Here is a 23168-nt window from a genome sequence, read left to right as displayed (position 1 = left end):
TAATAAGCAACATATTTACCCCAACAAAACTACCAAAGTAATTCATCATTTGTTATAGTCTTCCATTATAAAAAATTTTGAAGCTTGATTTATATAACATAAAATGTACAGAGATAAACCCATGCACCTACAGTCACCTAATCTATGACAAAGGAGGGTAGAATATACGATGAAGCAAAGACAGCCTCTTCAATAATAGTGCTGGAAAAACAGGACAGCTACACATGAAAGAATTAAACACTATAGACCATAAAATACTCAGAATAGACTAAAAACTTAAATGTAAGGCCAGACAGTATAAAACTCTTAGAGGAAAATATAGGCAGAATACTCTTTGACATAAATCACATCAAGATCTTTTTTGACCCACCTCCTAGAGTAGTGAGAATAAAAACAAAAATAAACAACTGGGACCTAATTAAACTTAAAAGCTTCTGCACAGCAAAGGAAACCATACATAAGACAAAAGACAACCTTCAGAATGGGAGAAAATATTTGCAAATGAAGCAACTGACAAAGGATTAATCTCCAAAACATACAAATAGCTCATGGTGCTCATTATCAAAAACACAAACAACTCAATCAAAAATATAAGCAACTCACGGGTATACCTGTGGCAGATTCATTTTGATATTTGGCAAAACTAATACAATATTGTAAAGTTTAAAAATAAAATAAAATTAAAAAAACAAAAAAAAATATAAGCAACTCAATCAAAAAATGGACAGAAAACCTAAATAGACATCTCTCCAAAGAATATATACAGAAGGCCAACAAACTCATGAAAATATGCTCTGCCTTACTAATTATTAGAGAAATGCAGATCAAAAGTACAATGAGGTATCACCAAACTCCTGTCAGGATGGCCATCATCAAAAATTTATGAAACAATAAATGCTGGAGACCTTGTGTGGAGAAAAGGGACCCCTCTTACACTGTTGAGGGGAATGTAAATTGATACAGCCGCTATGGAGAAGAGTATGGAAGTTCCTTAAAAAACTAAATCTAGAACTACCATATGACCCAGCAATCACATTCCTGGGCATATACCCTGAGAAAACCACAATTCAAAGAGACATATGCACCCCAGTGTTCACAGCAACAGTATTTACAATAGGTAGGACACTAGACAACCTAAATGCCTGTCAATAGAGGGATGGATGAAGAAGATGTGGTACATACACGTAATGGAATATTACTCAGGCATAAAAAGGAATGAAACTGGGTCATTTGTAGAGAGGTGGGTGGACATAGAGATTGTCATATGGAGTGAAATAAGTCAGAAAGAGGAAAGCAAATATTGTATATTAATGCATATATGTGAAATCTGAAATAAAAATGGTATCAGTTCAGTTCAGTTCAGTCGCTCAGTCGTGTCCGACTCTTTGCAACCCCATGAATTACAGCACGCCAGGCCTCACTGTCTATCACCAACTCCCAGAGCTCACCCAAATTCATATCCAAATGGTGAACAGGTACATGAAAAAAATGCTTAATACAACTATTCATGAGAGAAATGCAAATCAAAACCACAATGAGTCATCATCTCAGACCTATCAGAATGGCTATCATCAAAAAGACAACAAAAAAGGTGTTCACAAGAATATGAAGAAAAGGGAACTCTTGTGCACTCTTAGCATTGATAAATTCTGATACAATTTTCAGGAACTATGTTTTCCATAACAATACAAAACCAATTCAGAAATGCATTTCAATGTGCTAAAAAGTGTTCAATTTTTCTTCTCTGCCCACTTTATATATGAATCTATTATTAATTTATAAAAATTTAAGGATCCTTTATTTTGTATAAAATTTATATTAGATATGATAGTATGTCTCAGTTGGTAAATAATCCTCCTACAATGCAGGAGACTTGGATCCGTCCCTGAGTTGGGAAGATCCCCTGGAGGAGGGCATGGAAACTGACTCCAGTATTCTTGCCTGGAGAATCCCATAGGCAGAGGAGCCCAGCGGGCTATAGTCTATGGGGTCACAAAGAGTCAGACACTACTGAGCAACTTAGCACAGCACAGCACAGCATGAGTGTATGAAGAAATGAAAGGCTCTATTTTTGTTTTTTCACTTGCATTTTGCTGATGAGGCTGTCTTTGAGTCAGCCTACACATTCGTATAAATTAAGGGCTCAGACAAATTTACTGTGAAAACGAACACAAATATGGACATGATGCTATTATTTTCCCAAAAGCAAAAAAGAAATATATTTGAAAATATAACAAGAAGATTAGAACAAATCAATATTCATATTTATTACCCTAAGTGAAATACAGTTTAATATTAGTTTCAAAGCAGTTTGTAGCCAAAATATAAAGTAATTTTTATGCAAAAGTTTTAGACCTTTCAAAGTAATGGAATTGAAGATAATAATAGGAAAGATACATAATTCATTGCAGCAGTTTTCCAAGAAATAGTCTACATTTTCTAGAAAATATATACTTACAAAAAATGAACTCTCTTTAGGATATTAGAATTTAATCTTACACAATAGGTCAAACATGATGAAAGACCTTAGACCTATGAAGCCTCGTGAAAGCAAAACTTGAAGATATTTAAGTGACTTAGTTTTGTTGTTGCTGTTCAGTCATTCAGTTGTGTACGACTCTTTGCAACCCCATGCAGCAGCATGCCAGGCTTTCCTTTCCTTTCTCATCTCCTAGAGCTTGCTCAAACTTATGTCCATTGAGTCAGTGATGCCATCCAACCATCTCATCCTCTGTTGTCCCCTTCTCCTTTCGCCGTCTAACTTTCCCAGTATCAGGGTCTTTTCTAACGAGTTGGCTCTTCACATCAAGTGGCCAAACTATTGGACCTTCAGTTTCAACATGAGTCCTGACAATGAATATTCAGGGTTGATTTCCTTTAAGACTGACTAGTTTGATCTCCTTGCAGTCCAAGGGAGTCTTCTCAAGAGTCTTCTCCAACACACAGTTAAGAAGCATCAATTTTTTGGCACTCAGCTTTCTTATGGTCCAACTCACATCTGTACATGACTACTAGAAAAACCATAGTTTTGACTAGATGGACATTTTTTGGGAAAGTAAGTCTCTGCTTTTGAATACACTGCCTAGGTTTGTCATAATTTTTCTTCCAAGGAGCAAGCATCTTTTAATTTCATGGCGGCAGTCACCCCCTGAAGCAATTTTGGAGCCCAAGAAAATAAAGTCTGTCACTGTTTCCATTGTTTCTCCATCTATTTGCCATGAAGTGAGGTTGTTGATATTTCTTGAGCAATCTTGATTCCAGCTTGTGCTTAATCCAGCACAGCATTTTGCATGATGTACTCTGCATATAAGTTAAATAAGGAGGGTGACAATATACAGCCTTGATGTACTCCTTTTCCTATTTGGAAGCAGTCTGTTGTTCCATGTCCAGTTCTAACTGTTGCTTCTTGACCTGCATACAGGTTTCACAGGAGGCAGGTAAGGTGGTCTGGTATTCCTATCTCTTTAAGAATTTTCCACAGTTTGTTGTGATCCTACAGTCAAAGGCTTTAGTGTGGTCAGTGAAGCAGAAGTAGATGTTTTTCTGGAACTCTCCTGCTTTTTCTATGACCCAACGGATGTTGGCAATTTGATCTCTGGTTCCTCTGCCTTTTCTCAATCCAGCTTGAACATCTGGAAGTTCTTTTTTCAAATACAGTTGAAGCCTAGCTTGGAGGATTTTGAGCATTACCTTTATAGCATGTAAAATGAGTGCAATTGTGTGGTAGTTTGAACATTCTTTGGCATTGACCTTCTTTGGAATTGGAATGAAAACTGACCTTTTCCAGTCTGATGGCCACTGCTGAGTTTTCCTGATTTGCTGGCATATGGAGTAGAGGACTTTAGCAGCATCATTTTTTAGGACTTGAAGTAGCTCAGTCGGAATTCCATCATCTCCACCTCTATTAGTTTATCAGCTAATAGTTGAAGAAGCCATCAGTCAAGCCAAGATTCTGTTACTAAAATTATTGGGCTTTCTATGAGGCTTAATGAATATTTGTTTGGGGTTTATTAGGTAAAACCAGCTTCCCAGGTGGCACTATTTGTAAAGAATCCCCCTGCCAATGCAGGAGACACAAGAAACACAGCTTTGATCCCTGGGTCAGGAAGATCCCCTGGAAGAGGAAATGGCAACCCACTCCAGTATTCTTCCCTGGAGAATCACATGGACAGAGGAGCCTGACAGGATTCAGTGAAACATAAATTTTGAATCATTTTAACATGTCTCTTGGGTAAATGTGGAATTTAATATTTTTAAACATCTACTAAAATCCAGTATATAGTAGTTTATCAAAATATACAGTTAAATATTTAAAAGAAAATGATATATTTTTTCATTATTTTCAGAAAGATAAAATTCCTAATGAAATGATTCGATTTTTCTGATAGCAACAAGTGTGAGTAATTGATATATGCTATTAAATGTATCATAACCTAAATGCATTCATTCATTCTTTTATTCTCTCACATAACCCATAATGAAAGATGAGTTAGAATAACCAGAGGGATTAATTAAAGAAGGACTATCCTTGATACTGCATCAACAAGAAAAAAAGATAGCCAGTGGAGTTAAAAACCTCATCACGGTTTATCTTGGCAACACTCTGAAGCATATGTAAAGAAAGCCTTTTTACTATTTCTTAATCACTGACAATCATCTCTTTGGGAATCATAATTGACAAGGCCCATCATAAAAGCTCATGTTAGAAAAGATAAGTCAGCTTACTTGATATATATAGAAAATGTACCTCTTTGTATCATCTTCAGCTCCAAAGTACACATATGGTCATAGAAGTGAATTTTCTTTTTGATATTAGAATAGTTGCAAATGGGGTGAAAAAAATTAAAAAGAAGGGGAGAGCCCACAAATAACAATAAACTACATCACAAATAAAAGAATTTCCAAGGAACTAGTAACAGTTAAATGGTAGATTGGCCAAAGTTGGTATACAAATGCTAAGAAGATGTCAGTAAGGAAAGCCTAAGACTCCAGATGCTCTTGTTACTAAAAAGCAGATTCAGGGATCACCATCTGCAGTACTGTGCTGCCAAGTACATTTTGTATATGGCCACTGGCACTGGCTGCAGTGAAGATCCAGATTAAGAAAACATCAAAAAGGACCACATGGCAGATACTTCCCTGATACCAGGAGACCAATTTAACTCTAATTCTCTACATGATGCCAACTTCCTCTGATGTAAAACTGTAACACTGGGCCTCATACATCAGTCAGTGAATTTGAGCCATCTTTTAATTCCTGCATATAATCTACCTAAAAAGACTGAACCAAGACTCTAGGCATTGCAGAACTGAGAGGAGAAACACTACAAATATTCATAAAATAGTGATATTACTTTGGCTTATGGCGATTGTTGAGTACAATAACTAAAAAGGACCAAAATGTTTTTTTTTTGAAAACCTAAGTCCATGATTGGGTCCAGGCACAGAGGCTATTTATGTGAATGAAATAATAATAAGGACAACAGTGATTTGAATTTTCTCAGCTCATCAGTGTTCTTAGAATTTTCTTCTTTGTGTCTTTGGGGGTCAGAAACAGCATCACAGATTTTTAGTATCTTTCTTAGGACCTTTTTGGATGCTGCTTTGCTTATCCACTACCACTGCTCTTACTGCCTTGCCATCAGCCTCTGCATTGGCCAGGTAAGGATTTTGGTTTCCTCTAGCCTCGGATGGAGAATCCCAGGGACGGGGGAGCCTGGTGGGCTGCAGGGGTTGCACAGAGTCGGACACGACTGCAGAGACTTAGCAGCAGCAGCAGCAGCAGCCTCGGATATGGGCTTCCCAGGTGATGCTAGTGGTAAAGAACTGGTCTGCCAAAGCACGTTAGACACAGGAGACCTGGGTTTGATCCCTGGGTCAGGAAAATCCCCTGGAGGAGGGCATGGCAACCCACTGCAGTATTCTTGCCTGGAGAATCCCCGTGGACAGAGGAGACTGGTGGGCTACAGTCCATAGGGTTGCAAAGAGTTGGACACTACTGAAGGGACTTATCACACACAGCCTTGGATATGACTCCATGATCCTGGCTGAGGCGATGGCAGACACCACAGTCTCCTCTATTATTCTATCACCGCCCTACGTGTGTGTTTGGCCTTTGCTTCTTCCCTATATCTCTATATATGCACTTGAGATCTAATTTGACAAAGCTAAGCCTGATATGTATTGATCTTCCCCTTTACACTAGGTGGGAATAAAAAGGTTAATCTGAGTTCAAAGATTAATGCCAATGACCACTTGGCTTTCATTCACAGTTGATTATATGTGCAATGCAAACAAGTATATCATATCCCAGATTAATAGATACAGTGAGTGGACATATTTCCTGATGTCTTGTTAGCTTTCCATAGGGTGGAAAATAAGTTCCTGCTAGCTGGTCCCTGCAATCCATCAGAGCAAGGAGGCTGCAGGGGAGGAAGAGTGTTACACAATGGTCTGAGCAACTGTACATGTTAAGCAGCCCTCAAGGGTCTGCTTAAGACCTTTAAGCAAATTCCAAGTTAGGCCACAGTCATGAACTTCCTTGTTCTCTTTCTAAACAGTACATTGGATCCACATGCAGCCCTGAACAAGGTTTTCCACTTCAGTACTGTTTTCTTACCCACTTTATTCTCAGAGAATACTATCTGAATGGTCTCCCAGCCAAGTATTAACCAGAACTGACTCTGCTTAGCTCCCAAGATCAGACAAGATTGGGAGAGTGCAGGATAGTATGGCCATAGACTTCTATCTCGATAGTGTTGTACAATAGACACAGTGGCCCTGAAACATATCTTTTCTAAATTCAAAAGGTTTGTGTCCCAATATTTTGTAGCTATTTTTGTGTGTGTGTGAAGAAACATTTTTTAATTCTTACTGCTACTACTCCCCACCACTGCATAGTCAGTTACGTATTCATGTGACCACCTGGGCCTCAGAACCACGCTTCCTAGATGACATACTAAGGCTCTCCCTCTAGGTCAGATCTTGTGCTTGTGTCTCTCCACCTCACTCACCCTCCACCATAGGAAGCATCGTCATATAAAGCTTGTCAATAGCCCTACAAATAGAACCAGCTTCAGTTTTCAGAGGAAGCTACTTCTCACTCATGAAAGATTTGTTCTCCCTTTTTGGCAGTTGACCAGATGAAAAATCAACCAGCATGAAAGTAAGTGAGTTTAAGACTGGGCTTAAACTCAGATAGCTTTGGAAAGAAGGTGCTGATGTAGTGTGAGGTTCAAGAAATACAGATGTATAGAACAGTCTTTTGGACTCTGTGAGAGAGGGAGAGGGTGGGATGGTTTGGGAGAATGTCATTGAAACATGTATAATATCATATAAGAAATGAATCGCCAGTCCAGGTTCGATGCAGGATATAGGATGCTTGAGGCTGGTGCACTGGGATGACCCAGAGGGATGGTATGGGGAGAGATGAGGGAGGGGGGTTCAGGATGGGGAACATGTGTACACCCATGGCGGATTCATGTTGATGTATGGCAAAACCAATACAATATTGTAAAGTAATTAGACTCCAATTAAAATAAATACATTTAAATTAAAAAAAGTGTTAAAATGTTCTGAATTTGGTTTTTCCAGTGATTTGCATTAAAACAGAGTTCAATTGCAAAACCAAATTTTTTTCATTATATCACAAGTCTGTTCATTACCCTAAGGAAAATAAAATGCAATCTATTAAAAAAAAAAGAAATGCCAAGCTAGGAAAAGTTTAATTTGCATTTCAGGTTTGCCAATTACGAAGGCTGTTACCTTGAATACTTTTTTTTGTTTGTTTGTTTCATTTTGGAGTCTTATTTTTCAAATTTCTAAAAGGGAGACAGTAGCTATTAATATCTCACAGGCTTTATTTTGTTAAATAATTTTATCAATGTCAATGAAATACTTGGCACAATGTCAATGTCAATGTCAATGAAATACTTGGCACAACATCTGGCCTCTTCTATATATTCAAGAATTATTTGTTGCTGCCAGAGTCACTGTTATTTCTATAACTAATTCAACTTTTAATATTCTAACACTTCTATTACATGAGTGAAATAATATTTTTACACTAGAAAGACTTTACTATTATTTGGTGTTATTTCTAGCTAAGGGTAAAATAAGTTAGAGGCCCTCATCCAAATATCAGCTTCCAAAGGGATATAAAAAATCAGTCTTATAATGACCCAAGGGGGTTATAGAATTACAGCAGTTTTCATCATCAGATGATAGACTAATTGTTACAGGTTACATTGTAACCTTCCAAAACAGACGTTGAAGTCCTAACCACCAGTACCTGTAACTGTGACCTTATTTGAAAATAGGGTCTTTGCACATGATCAAGTCTGATGAGATCATTAGAGTTGTCTCTAATCCAATATGACAGGAATACTTAGAAAAGGGAGAATCTGGACACAGAGATAGATACGTGCAGATGGAAGATGGCATGAAGACAAAGAGAACTCTGGAAGCTAGGAAGAGGCATGGAACAGATTCTGCCTCAGAAAGAACCAACCCTGCTGACAACCTGATTCAGACTTCTAACCTCCAAAGCTACTGGGAGACAACACATCTCTGTTGTTTCAATCGCTTTGTGGGTTTTTGTTAGAGCACCTTCATTAGAAAACTAACAAAATATGCGCCATGTAGAAAAAATGATTCCATGAATAATTTACTGACTGCCAGACAGACTCTCAAATATTAAATTAAGAAACTTCTATTATCCTTAGTGTATCCGACTCTTATGAGTTTGAACAGCTAGGGAAATTCCCCAGAACTCAATCCCTCCTGCAGAGACTCAGAAAGTAACTTTGATGTGCATTTAACAATTCGAATAAGATTCTGAATTTGAGGTGGAATATTACTAAATTCACCCCAAAGTCCTCTCCTTTACCATAGTAAACAGAGCGACACTGAACAATATTGTGTACAAAGGGAACATAATAATGTGAACAACATAATGGGAGTAATGTCACATATTATACAATAGTGTATATATAACACATATAATAAAATAGTAACAATATAATCCAGAACTCCTTTAGAGCAAAGAGAAAATCAAAGGAAAATGTGAAAAATAAACTATTCAAAATGTGCACCACTGAAGCAGAAAGGAAACGAGAATCTGCCAATCATTGTGGACAAAGGTGTGGCTGTGAATGTGTGGCGAGACTACGGTTATGTGCTGAAGCAGAGATACAGAGCTCGACCCGGGACAAGGTTCTACACCAACAACCTAATGCTCCATCAACAACAGCAGATGAATGCACAAGCACCAAGATCCTCTCTACAAAGGCATCTCGAGGATGCTCCAGCATGCAAGTATGTGACATGACTGAGCGGACTGAACTGAGCTGAACCGATGTGGGCTATGCTTGTTTGATTTCAATTTCCACTGTGGAATAAAAAATGAAGTGTAGGAAGAGGTATAGAAATAAGCCTTATAGTCAGCATAGCCTAACATAAAGGGTCGGGAGTGTAATGAGAAGTACTGAATTAACTTGAAAGCATAGGTGAAAATGTCTGTGTTGAAACATAATCATCTGCCTTATCAAGAGTGTCCTGGTATCTTTGGTTGTAATTTGAAAGCAGCTATAATTTTAGTTAAATGTATCATCAGGAAATCACAACCTCCAGTGACCGCTGCTGTCATACAGAATCAGACCAGTTCTTTTCACGTATGAGGAAGTGCGTCAGTCAGTAGCATGCCACGGTGACCACTTAGATTTTAATTTAACCTGTTTTAAGATTCTCAGAAAGTTTAAACCTCTCATCTCTGTCATTACAATAGATTTCTGTGCCATTGCTACAGGGCAAAATCGTTCGGAGGAGAGCTCTGAAGTGCACACTAAGGACAGAATTACCTGGGCTCCAGTTCTATTTTTCCTGGTGTGTGTATTCTTTTCAAGGATACTACAAAAGTGATATTTCAAATCCCTCCAGCAGCATCCACTGGAATCATCTTGGGGCAGGCAGAATATGGTAGCTTTATGAATATTCATAACAGCACATGGCCCATTTTGATTCAGTGTGCTGTGCAAAATACAGCTGCCTTTGCTCCAAGCCCACCAGGAGAGCAGAGGGTACTTGTTTTAAGTGGTCCCCAAGGTCAAAAACTAGTTAGCAATTTCATAGTTAGAAAATTATCTGTCTCACTATTCACGTTAAAAGCAGAGTCTCTTCTAAAGCATTCAGGGATCTATAAACTGACTTCTCTCTTTGCTACTAAAAATGAACTTTTTGAAGATTGAAAAAAACAAAAATAGACTCCATAGGAAATTTAGCTTCTTTCATGTCTTCACTTTTTTTCTGTCCTATATTTATTTTTGAGGAATATTTATATGATGACAGGTTCAATGATTTTAAACTAGAAAATATGTTATCTGTTAGGAGTCCATTGTTAACAGAAATCCAATTATGTCAGGACACAGCATAACCAAGCAGATATATATCATTAAACAAAGAAACGGATGCTTTCCCTTATATTATAGTTTAAACTTTTGCTTATATTTGAGAAAGTTACTTTTTCACCTTTATTATAGGGGACTGGAATGCAAAAGTAGGAAGTCAGGAAACACCTGGAGTAACAGGCAAATTCGGCCTTGAAGTACAGAATGAACCAGGGCAAAGGCTAATAGAGTTTTGCCAAAGGAAGGCACTGGTCATAGCAAACACCCTCTTTCAACAGAACAAGAGAAGACTATACACATGGACATCACCAGATGGCCAACACAGAAATCAGATTGATTATACTTTGCAGCCAAAGATGGAGAAGCTCTATACAGTCAGCAAAAACAAGACGGGGAGCAGACTGTGGCTCAGATCATGAACTCCTTATTGCCAAATTCAGACTAAAATTGAAGAAAGTAGGGAAAACCACTAGACCATTCAGGTATGACCTAAATCAAACCCCTTATAATTATACAGTGGAAGTGACAAATAGACTTAAGGGACTAGATCTGATAGATAGAGTGCCTGATGAACTATGGAAAGAGGTTTGTAACATTGTACAGGAGACAGGGATCAAAACCATCCCCAGGAAAAAGAAATGCAAAAAAGCAAAATGGCTGTCTGAGGAGGCCCTACAAATAGCTGTGAAAAGAAGAGAAGCAAAAAGTAAAGGAGAAAAGGAAAGTTACATCCATTTGAATGTAAAGTTCCAAAGAATACCAAGGAGAGATAAGAAAGCCTTTCTCAGCAATCAATGAAAAGAAAGAGGAAAAAAATAGAATGGGAAAGACAAGAGATCTCTTCAAGAAAATTAGAGATACAGAGGGAACATTTCATGCAAAGATGGGTTCAATAAAGGACCGAAATGGTATGGACCTAACAGAAGCAGAAGATATTAAGAAGAGGTGGCAAGAATACACAGAAGAATTGTACAAAAAAGGGCTTCACGACCCAGATAATCACAATGGTGTGATCATTCACCTAGAGCCAGACATCCTGGAATGTGAAGTCAAGTGGGCCTTAGGAAGCATCACTATGAACAAAGCTAGTGGAGGTGATGGAATCCCAGTTGAGCTACTTCAAATCCTAAAAGATGATGCTATGAAAGTGCTGCACTCAATATGCCAGCAAATTTGGAAAACTCAGCAGTGGCCACAGGACTGGAAAAGGTCAGGTTTCATTCCAATACCAAAGAAAGGAAATGCCAAAGAATGCTCAAACTACAGCACAATTGTACTCATCTCACACGCTAGTAAAGTAATGCTCAAAATTCTCCAAGCCAGGCTTCAGCAATACATGAATCGTGAACTTCTAGATGTTCAAGCTGGTTTTAGAAAAGGCAGAGGAATCAGAGATCAAATTGCCAACATCTGCTGGATCATCGAAAAAGCAAGAGAGTTCCAGAAAAACATCTATTTCTGCATTATTGACTATGCCAAAGCCTTTGACTGTGTGGATCACAATAAACTGTGGAAAATTCTGAAAGAGATGGGAATACCTGACCACTTGACCTGCCTCTTGAAAAACCTGTATGCAGGTCAGGAAGCAACAGATAGAACTAGACATGGAACAACAGACTGGTTCCAAATAGGAAAAGGAGTACATCAAGGCTGTATATTGTATAAATAACCCTGCTTATTTAACTTCTATGCAGAGTACATCATGAGAAACGCTGGGCTAGAGGAAGCATAAGCTGGAATCAAGATTCCTGGGAGAAATATCAATAACCTCAGATATGCAGATGATACCACCCTTAGTGCAGAAAGTGAAGAGGAACTAAAGAGCCTCTTGATGCAAGTGAAGGAGGAGAGTGAAAAAGTTGGCTTAAAGCTCAACATTCAGAAAACTAAGATCATGGCCTCTGGTCCCGTCACCTCATGGCAAATAGATGGGTAAACAGTGGAAAGAGTGACTTTATTTTTGGGGGGCTCCAAAGTCACTGCAGATGGTGATTGCAGCCATGAAATTAAAAGACGCTTACTCCTTGGATGGAAAGTTATGATCAACCTAGACAGCATATTGAAAAGCAGAGACATTACTTTGCCAACAAAGGTCCATCTAGTCAAGGCTATGGTTTTTGCAGTGGTCATGTATGGATGCGAGAGTTGGACTGTGAAGAAATCTGAGCACCGAAGAATTGATGCTTTTGAACTGTGGTGCTGGAGAAGACTTGAGAATCCCTTGGACTGCAAGGAGATCCAACCAGTCCATTCTGAAGGAGATCAGCCCTGGGATTTCTTTGGAAGGAATGATGCTAAAGCTGAAACTCCAATACTTTGGCCACCTAATGCGAAGAGGTGACTCATTTGAAAAGACCCTGATGCTGGGAAAGATTGAGGGCTGGAGGTGAAGGGGACGACAGAGAATGATATGGTTGGATGGCATCACCGACTTAATGGACATGAGTTTGGGTGGGGTACAGGATTTGGTATTGGACAGGGAGGCCTCGTGTGCTGCAGTTCATCGGGTTGCCAAGAGTTGGACATGACTGAGCGACTGAACTGAACTGATTATGATGTAAAAAATAATGACTTAAAGTTTAGTTAAAAAGACACAGGTTTAACAGAATGAGAAGGCAAGCACAGACTGGGAGTAGATGTAAAAGACATATCTCATATAGGACTGTTATCTAAAATATACAAAGAACTCAATTTTCGACAATAAGTACATGAAGAATCTACACAGAATTTGGAAAAGAAGCGGGTACCTCACCAAAGAAGACATGCAGATAACAAGTAAGCATAGAAAAGATACTCAGCATTATATCACTAGAGAATTACAAATTAAAACAATGATGAGATACTACTACACACCTATTAAAATAACCAAAATCCAAAACACTGACCACTTGATATGCTGGGAAGGATGTGGGATAGCAGGAAGTTTCATTCATTGCATTGAAGGTAGTTTGGCAGTGCCTTACAAAACGAAACATATTCTAGCAATACAATCCAGCTTTCATGTTCCCTGTTATTTACCCAAATGAAATGAAAACTAATGCCTACAGAGAAACCTGCAAACAGCAGTCTACAGCAACTTTATTCATAATTACCCAAACTTGGAAGCAACCACGATGTCCTTCAGTAGGTGAATGGATAAATAAACTGGAGTATGTCCAGACAGTGGAATATAATCAGTGTTAAAAAGAAAATGAACTATAAATTCATGGAAAGACATGGAGGAAACACTAAGTGAAAGAAGCCAATCTGAAAATGCTACTTACTATGATGCTAACTATATGACATTCTGGAAAAGGCGAAACTATGGAGACAATAAATAGAGAAACATTGGTTTCCAACCGACGAGGGAAGGGAGGATGAACAGGTGGAACACAGGGCATTTTCCGGGCAGTGGCACTACCCTGTGTGATACTACAACAGTAGCTGTGTACCATTACACATTTGTCAAAAACTAGAAAATGTACAGCAAAAGTAGCCCCAAATGTAAACCCTGGACTTTGGGGGATAATATGAGTCAGTGTAGGTTCACCTGTAGTAATAAAGGTACCATGTGGTGGAGGATGTCCTTAGTGGAGGAGGTTGTACTTAAAGCTCTGCAGTTTGTAGCAAAGTTTTGCACAATAACAGCTGACATTTCCAAAGAGCAAGAGGATATTCACTCATTGAGAAACACTGAAAGGAAACCAGAAAGGCCTTCTAAGTATGAAGAAGTAGATTTTGTCACCCTCAGCCTTGTTTATTACATTAGGAAAGATAAAACTGTAAAAAGGTATAGAACTGAGTGTTGATATCTTGCTTAACCCTGGAGGCTAGTTAAAGTTCAGATTGCCAGATTCTTATTCAATTTAGATAATGGTTTCAAAATAGCACTGTCAATTAATTTAAAGGTCATTAAATATATTAGCAAAGTGATAATCAACACTTTTACTTGGTCCATATCGTTTTGTTAAAATCAGATATCCACCCTAACCTTCGATTCATCTCAATTTCCTAATACAAAAATGTTACTCTCTGTATTCATTACTTAGCATATGGAAACATTAACACAGGTGTGAAAAGGGACTCATACTGGTTGGTGGATCAGAATGTTATTTTTACACAATAAGGTCCTTTCAATAGGCACGCCGACTGTGAGATTCACTGCCAACTCCCATTCACAGCACCTCTTGTATTTCTTGTAGATGATTCTCTCATGCTGATAACTTGTCTGCTGGCAGTACTGTCAACAGCTAGACCCATAGGATGTATCTTCTTCAATTCTAATGACTTCCATTCAGAGCCATTCTGAGTTTTAGCATTTTGCCCTTTCTAGAAAGAATATAGCTTTCTCCAGCTCTCATTCTCAGCAGCATTTGTGATATCCTCAATAAATCTTACCAGCTTACATTTGTCTAATTCCTTGCATAGCCAGGTCTTGCTACTCACACTGTAGTCTGCAGAGCCTTTTAGAAATGCAGAATCTTGGGCCCTACCTAGAACTACTGAATCAGGAACCATACTTTAACAAGATTCACAGGTGATTCATTTGTCATTAAAGATGCCCTGATATAAGCGGTCAGTGGGGCAGTTTCAGTGCCATGTTAAAGGCCAGTTCACGCCAGTCCCTGAGGAATTTTTGAGTGACAGCTTGCTTCAGAACTCTCCCATGACCTAATACATATAGGCTTTAGACCTGCAAAATATTCAATGTAAAGTTCTAATAAACATAGCTGAAATACATCCTGTAAGATTTTTCTTTTTAAGGATATTTTGTGAATAGACTTTTTATAAGTTATGAAAACTTGTCAAGAGTCACATCTAAAAAATTCCAGAGCAAGCAATAGTCATTTAATTCCAGCACCAACACTAATCTTTGTCTCAGTATTCTTGGAAAATCACTTTTAGAAAATCACTTCTCATCTACTTATTCTCATTATTTTCTTTCTCAGTGTATTTCTGAGCATATAATGAGGAGCAAATATATGATGGTTGGAGAAAATAAATAATCAAACTACACCATTCTGATACTGAAGAGAGGAGCACAGAAAGGTGTGGATGACAAGTTCCAGGGATACAATATTCCTCCTTGAAAGAGTGCAAGAGAAAATCATTTGGGGCAAAATGCTAAGAAAAGACTGGTTTGCCAAAGCACTCATTGATACCAACAAAGCAGGTCCTCTGGTGTATTTAGACAGCTGCCTTAAAAAGTGTTTTTTAAGAATTCCACTTGCTTAAAAAAGCAAAATGGCTGTCTGAGGAGGCCTTACAAATAGTTGAAAAGAATAGAAGTGAAAAGCAAAAGAGAAAAGGAAAGATATAAGCATCTGATGCAGAGTTCCAAAGAATAGCAAGGAGAGATAAGAAAGCCTTCCTCAGCGATCAGTTCAAAGAAACAGAGGAAAGCAACAGAATAGGAAAGACTAGAGATCTCTTCAAGACAATTAGAGATATCAAGGACATATTTCATGCGAAGATGGGTTCAATAAAGGACAGAAATGGTATGGACCTAACAGAAGCAGAAGATATTAAGAATAAGTGGCAAGAATACACAGAAGAAATGTACAAAAAAGAGCTTCACGACCCAGATAATCACGATGGTGTGATCACTCACCTAGAGCTAGACATCCTGGAATGTGAAGTCAAGTGGGCCTTAGAAAGCATCACTATGAACAAAGCTAGTGGAGGTGATGGAATCCCAGGTGAGCTATTTCAAATCCTGAAAGATGATGCTGTGAAAGTGCTGCACTCAATATGCCCAGCAAATTTGGAAAACTCAGCAGTGGGCACAGGACTGGAAAAGGTCAGGTTTCATTCCAATCCCAAAGAAAGGAAATCCTAAAGAATGCTCAAACTACAGCACAATTGCACTCATCTCACACGCTAGTAAAGTAATGCTCAAAATTTTCCAAGCCAGGCTTCAGCAGTACATGAACCGTGAACTTCCAGATGTTCAAGCTGGTTTTAGAAAAGGCAGAGGAATCAGAGATCAAATTGCCAACATCTGCTGGATCATCGAAAAAGCAAGAGAGTTCCAGAAAAACATCTATTTCTGCTTTATTGACTATGTCAAAGCCTTTGACTGTGTGGATCACACACAATAAACTGTAGAAAATTCTGAAAGAGATGGGAATACCTGACCACTTGACCTGCCTCTTGAATAACCTGTATGCAGGTGAGGAAGCAACAGTTAGAACTGGACATGGAACAACAGACTGGTTCCAAATAGGAAAAGGAGTTCGTCAAGGCTGTATATTGTCACCCTGCTTATTTAACTTCTATGCAGAGTACATCGTGAGAAATGCTGGGCTGGAGGAAGCACAAGCTGGAATCAAGATTGCCGGGAGAAATAACAATAACCTCAGATATGCAGATGACACCGCCCTTATGGCAGAAAGTGAAGAGGAACTAAAGAGCCTCTTGATGAAAGTGAAAGTGGAGAGTGAAAAAGTTGGCTTAAAGCTCAACATTCAGAAAACGAAGATCATGGCCTCTGGTCCCATCACTTCATGGCAAATAGATGGGGAAACAGTGGAAAGAGTGACTGACTATTTTTGGGGGGCTCCAAATTCACTGCAGATGGTGACTGCAGCCATGAAATTAAAAGACGCTTACTCCTTGGAAGAAAAGTTATGACCAAACCTGATAGCATATTGAAAAGCAGAGATACTACTTTGCCAACAAAACTCCCTCTAGTCAAGGCTGTGGTTTTTCCTGTAGTAATGTATGGATGTGAAAGTTGGACTGTGAAGAAAGCCCAGTGCCGAAGAATTGATGCTTTTGAACCGTGGTGTTGTAGAAGACTCTTGCAAGTCCCTTGGACTGCAAGGAGATCCAACCAGTCCATCCTAAAGGAGATTGGTCCTGGGTGTTCATTGGAAGGACTGATGCTGAAGCTGAAACTCCAGTACTTTGGCCACCTCATGCAAAGAGTTGACTCATTGGAAAAGACTCTGATGCCGGGAGGGATTGGGGGCAGGAGGAGAAGGGGACTACAGGGGATGAGATGGCTGCAGGCATCAGTGACTTGATGGATGTGAGTTTGAGTGGAATCCGGGAGTTGGTGATGGACAGGGAGGCCTGGCGTGCTGTGATTCATGGGTCACAAAGAGTTGGACACAACCGAGCGACTGTACTGAACTGAACTGATTAGATCTTTAATGATCTAGCCATGGGTACAATGATTACTTCACCGTTCTAGTATGAGGATTAGATTTTCTACCTTGTCTGAGGCAGAACCTTCAAAAAACCTGCTTTTATATTTTTTAATGCTTTGGAAAAAAAAAATGCTATCATCTCAGCCATACAGATGTATATAGATTTTAAGTTTTTTCTAAACCTGCTGTAAGCAAAACCTACATCCTATTTTAATGGAATATTTATTACCTTTAATAACTCTAAAAGGCTTTTAGAACTTGTGTTTTCTTCAAAATGTAAAGCATAGCAAATTAGTGTTTCCCAAAATGCTTAAATACTTTGAAATGTAGACTATCTATGTCATGTAGAATGTCATTATCCTCTACTCATGTAGTGTACTTGGTATGACAGAAGAGTCAATGATTTACAGTGCTGATAAATACAGTAATTAGCATAAGTTCACTAATGGTACTTTTTTTGTGTGTGTGTGTGTGTAATAAAGTTTTATTAAAGTATAAAGGAGATAGAGAAAACTTCTGACATAGGCATCAGAAGGGGGCAGAAAGAGTACCCGCTTGCTAGTGTTAACAATGAAGTTATATAATCCAAAGACTATCTGGAGGTTGTAAAGACCTCATCAGACCTACTCCCATAATTTACATTTTAAGATAACACTGTCCTCGAGCAAGATACATCCTTGTAAAGACCAGGTCTACTCCCATAATTAACATTTTAAGATAACAGAAGGTTGAATCCAAAGACTGTCCTTAGGCAGGATACATTATTGTTATATAATCCTAAGGAATGTGGAGAAAGAAAAAAAGTTTGTCCTTTCTTCCTCCTTGAGAATTCCAGATCCCTCTCTCCTTGGGGATCCCTAGACTCCCTATCAACCTGCCTAGGAACTGACTCTCATTCCCCCCTTTTCTTTTTAGGAGAATTATGTTGCCTAGGGAAAAGGGGCATCGTTCTCATTCCATAACTACTTCCAAGCTGACTGGGGCGTTGTCCCTAAATTGGTGAGGCAACATATTCTCCTAATCCTCATATTGAGGATATCTGATCCAGGGGGCCCAAATAGTAGCTGGAGGAAGCTACAGCAGTAGCAGGAGTTTGAGCAACCATTTGTAACTTAAAAGCTTTCATGCGGCTAGAAACAAATCCAGTTATACAATTACAGATACAAACAGCAAAAACACAACATTCAGAATCAAAATTAAAAGTCAAATCATGTCCATAGTTAAAGTGCAAAGTGTTGCACCAGTCCATTTTAGGGTTGGTAGATGTCATCAGATGAAGAAGAGGCATCGCATGTGATTGTTGTCGAAGGTATTCACAGACTTGGAGAAAGTCTTTTCCTTGAAGTGGGGATGTCCACCACGGGAAGCCTTCCACTGACAAAGAGGGGAGTGCTCCGCAGACCCAGCAGTTAGACCGATTGTGGAATGCAGCATAGGAGTGAGCCCAGGACAGGAAGGCAGTGTCTTGAATGGTACTTTTTATAAAGGGACTATATTATTAAAGATGCTGATTAAAACTCATGAGATGTATACTATTTTCTGTCAGTAACTATATATATCAGCCCAATCTAATACTAAACATATGATACAATCTTCAGTTATTTTGATGGCATATTCAACGAGGACTTAATCTCTCAATTGAGTATCTCAATGGAGGTTATTCTTCCCATAAAAATTGTCTCAAATAAAGCTCCCTTTGGCTAATAAATTATTCAGTATATCCTCTAATTATTACCAACTCAGTTGAAAAGTAATTTATCACATATGTCACATTAGTAACCTAAATTTTAAAGCCAATTCAATATTTATAAAATAATATAAATTAGCTATTAAATTAATATAAATAACTTTATTAGTTCCTGTTTAACGGTGTTAAATTGAATATATTTTTCCACATATAATTTAAATATAAAATAAAGATCTATCAAGAAATTCTATTATAATGATTCAAAATAATGAATAATTTTAATTTATTGGTAAGTAGATTTATAAAAGGTTCAATAAATATCATATCCACATCAAAGAAATCTTTCTAAATAAGTACATCAGTGTCTAAAATAACTAGAAATGCCCATTAGCTTTTCCAAATGTAAACAAAATCTCCAAATGTGGTGATTTATTTATCTATGATACTATTACAAAATATCAATATTCTTATTTCTTCTAATGTATCAGGGACTTATTTGTATCAAGAATGGATTAGTCACAGTAAGTTAAATGTATACAGTCTTTACAGAATCTTATCCTGAATTTGATTATAGCTTTCACATCTCACAGTAGTTATGTAATAAAAACACTGTGAACACAATTTATGTATATACAGATCCATTGCTCCTGGGGTAACCTCAGGGTTAAGTTTCTGCAAGCTTCTGTTTACAACATTTTTGTCAATCTTTCAATGCATAACTGTTTTATGCTTGTTTCTCAATTTAACACATCATATCTAATATGTATTTTTGATTCACTGACATTCAACTTGTGAGCAGCAGCACTGTAACTCATTCTGGAAGGAAACTTACGTAAGACACATGCATTTTCTTGTAAGCTTAGGAACACTGATGGTAGAGTATGAGAGTTTCCACACCAAAGCACAGTCCCCAAGTTCCTCCTCAGCTAGGAATGTGCACCTCAGGTGATTTAAATGTTCCTGAATTCCCAAAGTACTGGGAATATTGATCTCGAAGTTACACACAATTTTTGCAGGCAAATTCACAAAACTGCCAATAATACAGATCAATTGTTTATTATTTAAAATGTGCAATTTGGGGCCTGAAATATTCAGGGTGAACTAAGGAAAGAGATTATTTATGATCAATTATTTGAGTGACTGAAGTCGCTCAGTCATGTCTACTCTTTGCAACCCCATGGACTGTAGCCTACCAGGCTCTTCTGTCCATGGGATTTTCCAGACAAGGGTACTGGAGTGGGCTGTCATTTCCTTCTCCAATTATCTTTTATAGCAGTACAGAAACAAGATGGAAGGAGGGTCCCCTGGATACTGGACAAACCTTAAATTCACATATTTCAAGTAATAATTTTTACCAAAAATAATGATTTTAATTTAAAATACTTAAAAATCAAATTTCTAAATGTAAGCTTTTTGAGAAGAATTATCACATCTCTTAACAAACCAAATTAATAGCTTTGGGAGTACTCTGTATGTGTGTGTGTGCTCAGTCGCTCAGTTGTGTCTAAGACTCCATGGACTGCAGCTCACCAAACTCCTCTGTCCATGGGATTTTTCAGAGAATACTGGAGTGGGTTGCCATTTCCGCTGCCAGGGGCTCTTCCTAATCTGGGGATGGAATCCACATCTCCTGCGTTGGCAGGTGGATTCATTACCACTAAGCCACCTGGAAAGGCTAGTGCTGTACATACATGTGTCATAACAAAAATACAGTATGATAGTTTATGTTTGGTTTTACATGTATTATATGTTGAATATTTTACATCACTCAATCTATAATTCTAAGTATCTTCTGCTTCCCATTATATGCTTGACCTTATTGTTTATGAGTAACTACAATTGTGTTCCTTTAACTCCACCAGATTAAAAACATTAAAATGATTTATTCTTGTATAAGATTTAAAGAAATTATTGATAAGCTTCTTGAAAAATATATGTTCATTAAAGCTCTGTTTAGCCCCAAACTAAAAAAATAAATTCTTATGACTAAAAAGTATTTACTATAACAAATTTGAAGTAAAAGTAGTAAAAAAGACCCATATTAAGCATTTAATAATTATATATCATAATAAGATAATAAGGATGTGTTGATTCTATAGGATCTGAGAATCAAAACTATAACATCTACATCTTCATTACAGAAGTATTTACAAATTTCTCATGTATTATCTCACAAATACACATATATTACAAGTTTTTAATCATAAACACTGATGAATATTATCAAGGTGAGAGTAAAAACTGCACAGTAAATGTAAGATTTCTTGTTACCTGAAAATTGTTATAAAAATGATAAAATATAAATGTACAATATTAACATATTGTTTTTTAGCAGATGACTTATATCAAGTTTTGATATAAGTGATGACTATAGCAGAAAAAGACAGAAATAATAATTCATAATAGTAACAAGAAATTTTGATGAGAACAAAAACATCAATGAGAAAATGTCATTGCAAAATATTCATATACAGGCATTAATCCAGGGTTCAGGATGGGGAACATGTGTAACCTGTGGCGGATTCATGTTGATATATGGCAAAACCAATACAATATTGTAATGTTAAAAAAAAAAGAATAAAAAAAATGCTAATAATAACCATTTTAAATGACTGGGCATTGTAAAAAATAATACCAAAATTATTTCCTTATTGGAATTTACTCTGAAGAATACTTTCCTGATGAACAGTTATTTATGTTAACACAATTTGAATTAAAATATTTTGGTTTTATTAATATAAACACAAATAAAAATATACTTAAAAATTCAAAATATATATCAGATCACTGTGTCAGTGTTAAAATAATACTATGCCTTCTCTGTAATATTAATTTAAAATTGCACTCTGGAAGGCTTCCCTGGTGACTCAGTCGTAAATAATCCACCTTGCAATGCAAGGAACACTGAATTCGATCCTTGATCCAGGAAGATCCCACATGTCGCAGAGAAACTAAGCCCCTTGCCACGAGTTTGTGCTCTGGAGCCCAGGAGCCACAACCTACTGAGCCCACGTGTGGCAGCTACTGAAGATGGAGCACCCTAGAGCCCGTGCTCAGGAACAAGAGAAGCCGCTGCAATGAGAAGCCCGTACACTGCAACTAGAGAGTAGCCCCCACTCACAGCAACAAGAGAAAAGCCTGGGCAGCAGCAAACACCCAGCACAGACAAAAATAAATTAATTAATAAACAAATTTTAAAAAATTACACTCTGGGTGGAAAACACCAATCAGTGTTCATGATGACGCTTTTGTGATTTGTATGTAACAGTTTGGGTCACAAAATCACTACCGTTTTCATACCACCTAAAAGTAAGCTAATATAACCAGTTTTATAAAAAGAGTTGGGGAGTTTTTTGGTGGTCCAGTGGTTAAAACTCTGTGCATCTAATGCGAGGGAGTGGGGGGCAGGTTTGATCCCTGGTCAGGGAGCTAAGAGCCCACATGCCATGTGGTGTGGCAAAAAAAATAAATAAAAAAACCCAAACATTAAAAAGTGGTCATGATCTCTTCCTCTTGAGAGTCCCTGGGACAGCAAAGAGATCAAATTAGTCAAACCTAAAGGATATCAACTCTGAATATTCACTGGAAGGGCTGATGCTGAAGCTGAAACTCCAATACTTTGGCCACCTGATACGAAGAACTGACTCATTGGAGAACACCCTGATGCTGAGAAAGATTGAAGGCGGTGGTTGGATGGCATCACCAACTTGATGGACATGAGTTTGAGCAAGCTCCAGGAGTTAGTGATGGACAGGGAAGCTTGGGGTGCTGCAGTCCATGAGTTTGCAAGGAGTTGGACAATACTGAGCAACTGAACTGAAGGTCCACTTTATTATTTTCCCCTGTTTTTGAAAGGCTTTTCCCATCAAACTACATTTCTCAAATCATAAGAAATTTGCTTTCTCAGTTTTCAGTATTCATTGTTTTTAGTGTGTGATCATAAGT

General features: G+C 37.8%; 1 pseudogene; it reads left to right on the top strand.

Annotated features, from left to right (window-relative positions):
* The first annotated feature begins 9084 nt into the window (after positions 1-9084).
* Positions 9085-23168, top strand: part of LOC139180158 (craniofacial development protein 2 pseudogene) — a 193215-nt pseudogene continuing 179131 nt past the window's right edge.

This window comes from Bos indicus, chromosome 27, assembly GCF_029378745.1.
Source record: "Bos indicus isolate NIAB-ARS_2022 breed Sahiwal x Tharparkar chromosome 27, NIAB-ARS_B.indTharparkar_mat_pri_1.0, whole genome shotgun sequence".
Taxonomy (NCBI): domain Eukaryota; kingdom Metazoa; phylum Chordata; class Mammalia; order Artiodactyla; family Bovidae; genus Bos; species Bos indicus.
The sequence above is the reverse complement of the archived record's forward strand: the minus strand, read 5'-3'. Positions and strand labels throughout refer to the sequence as shown.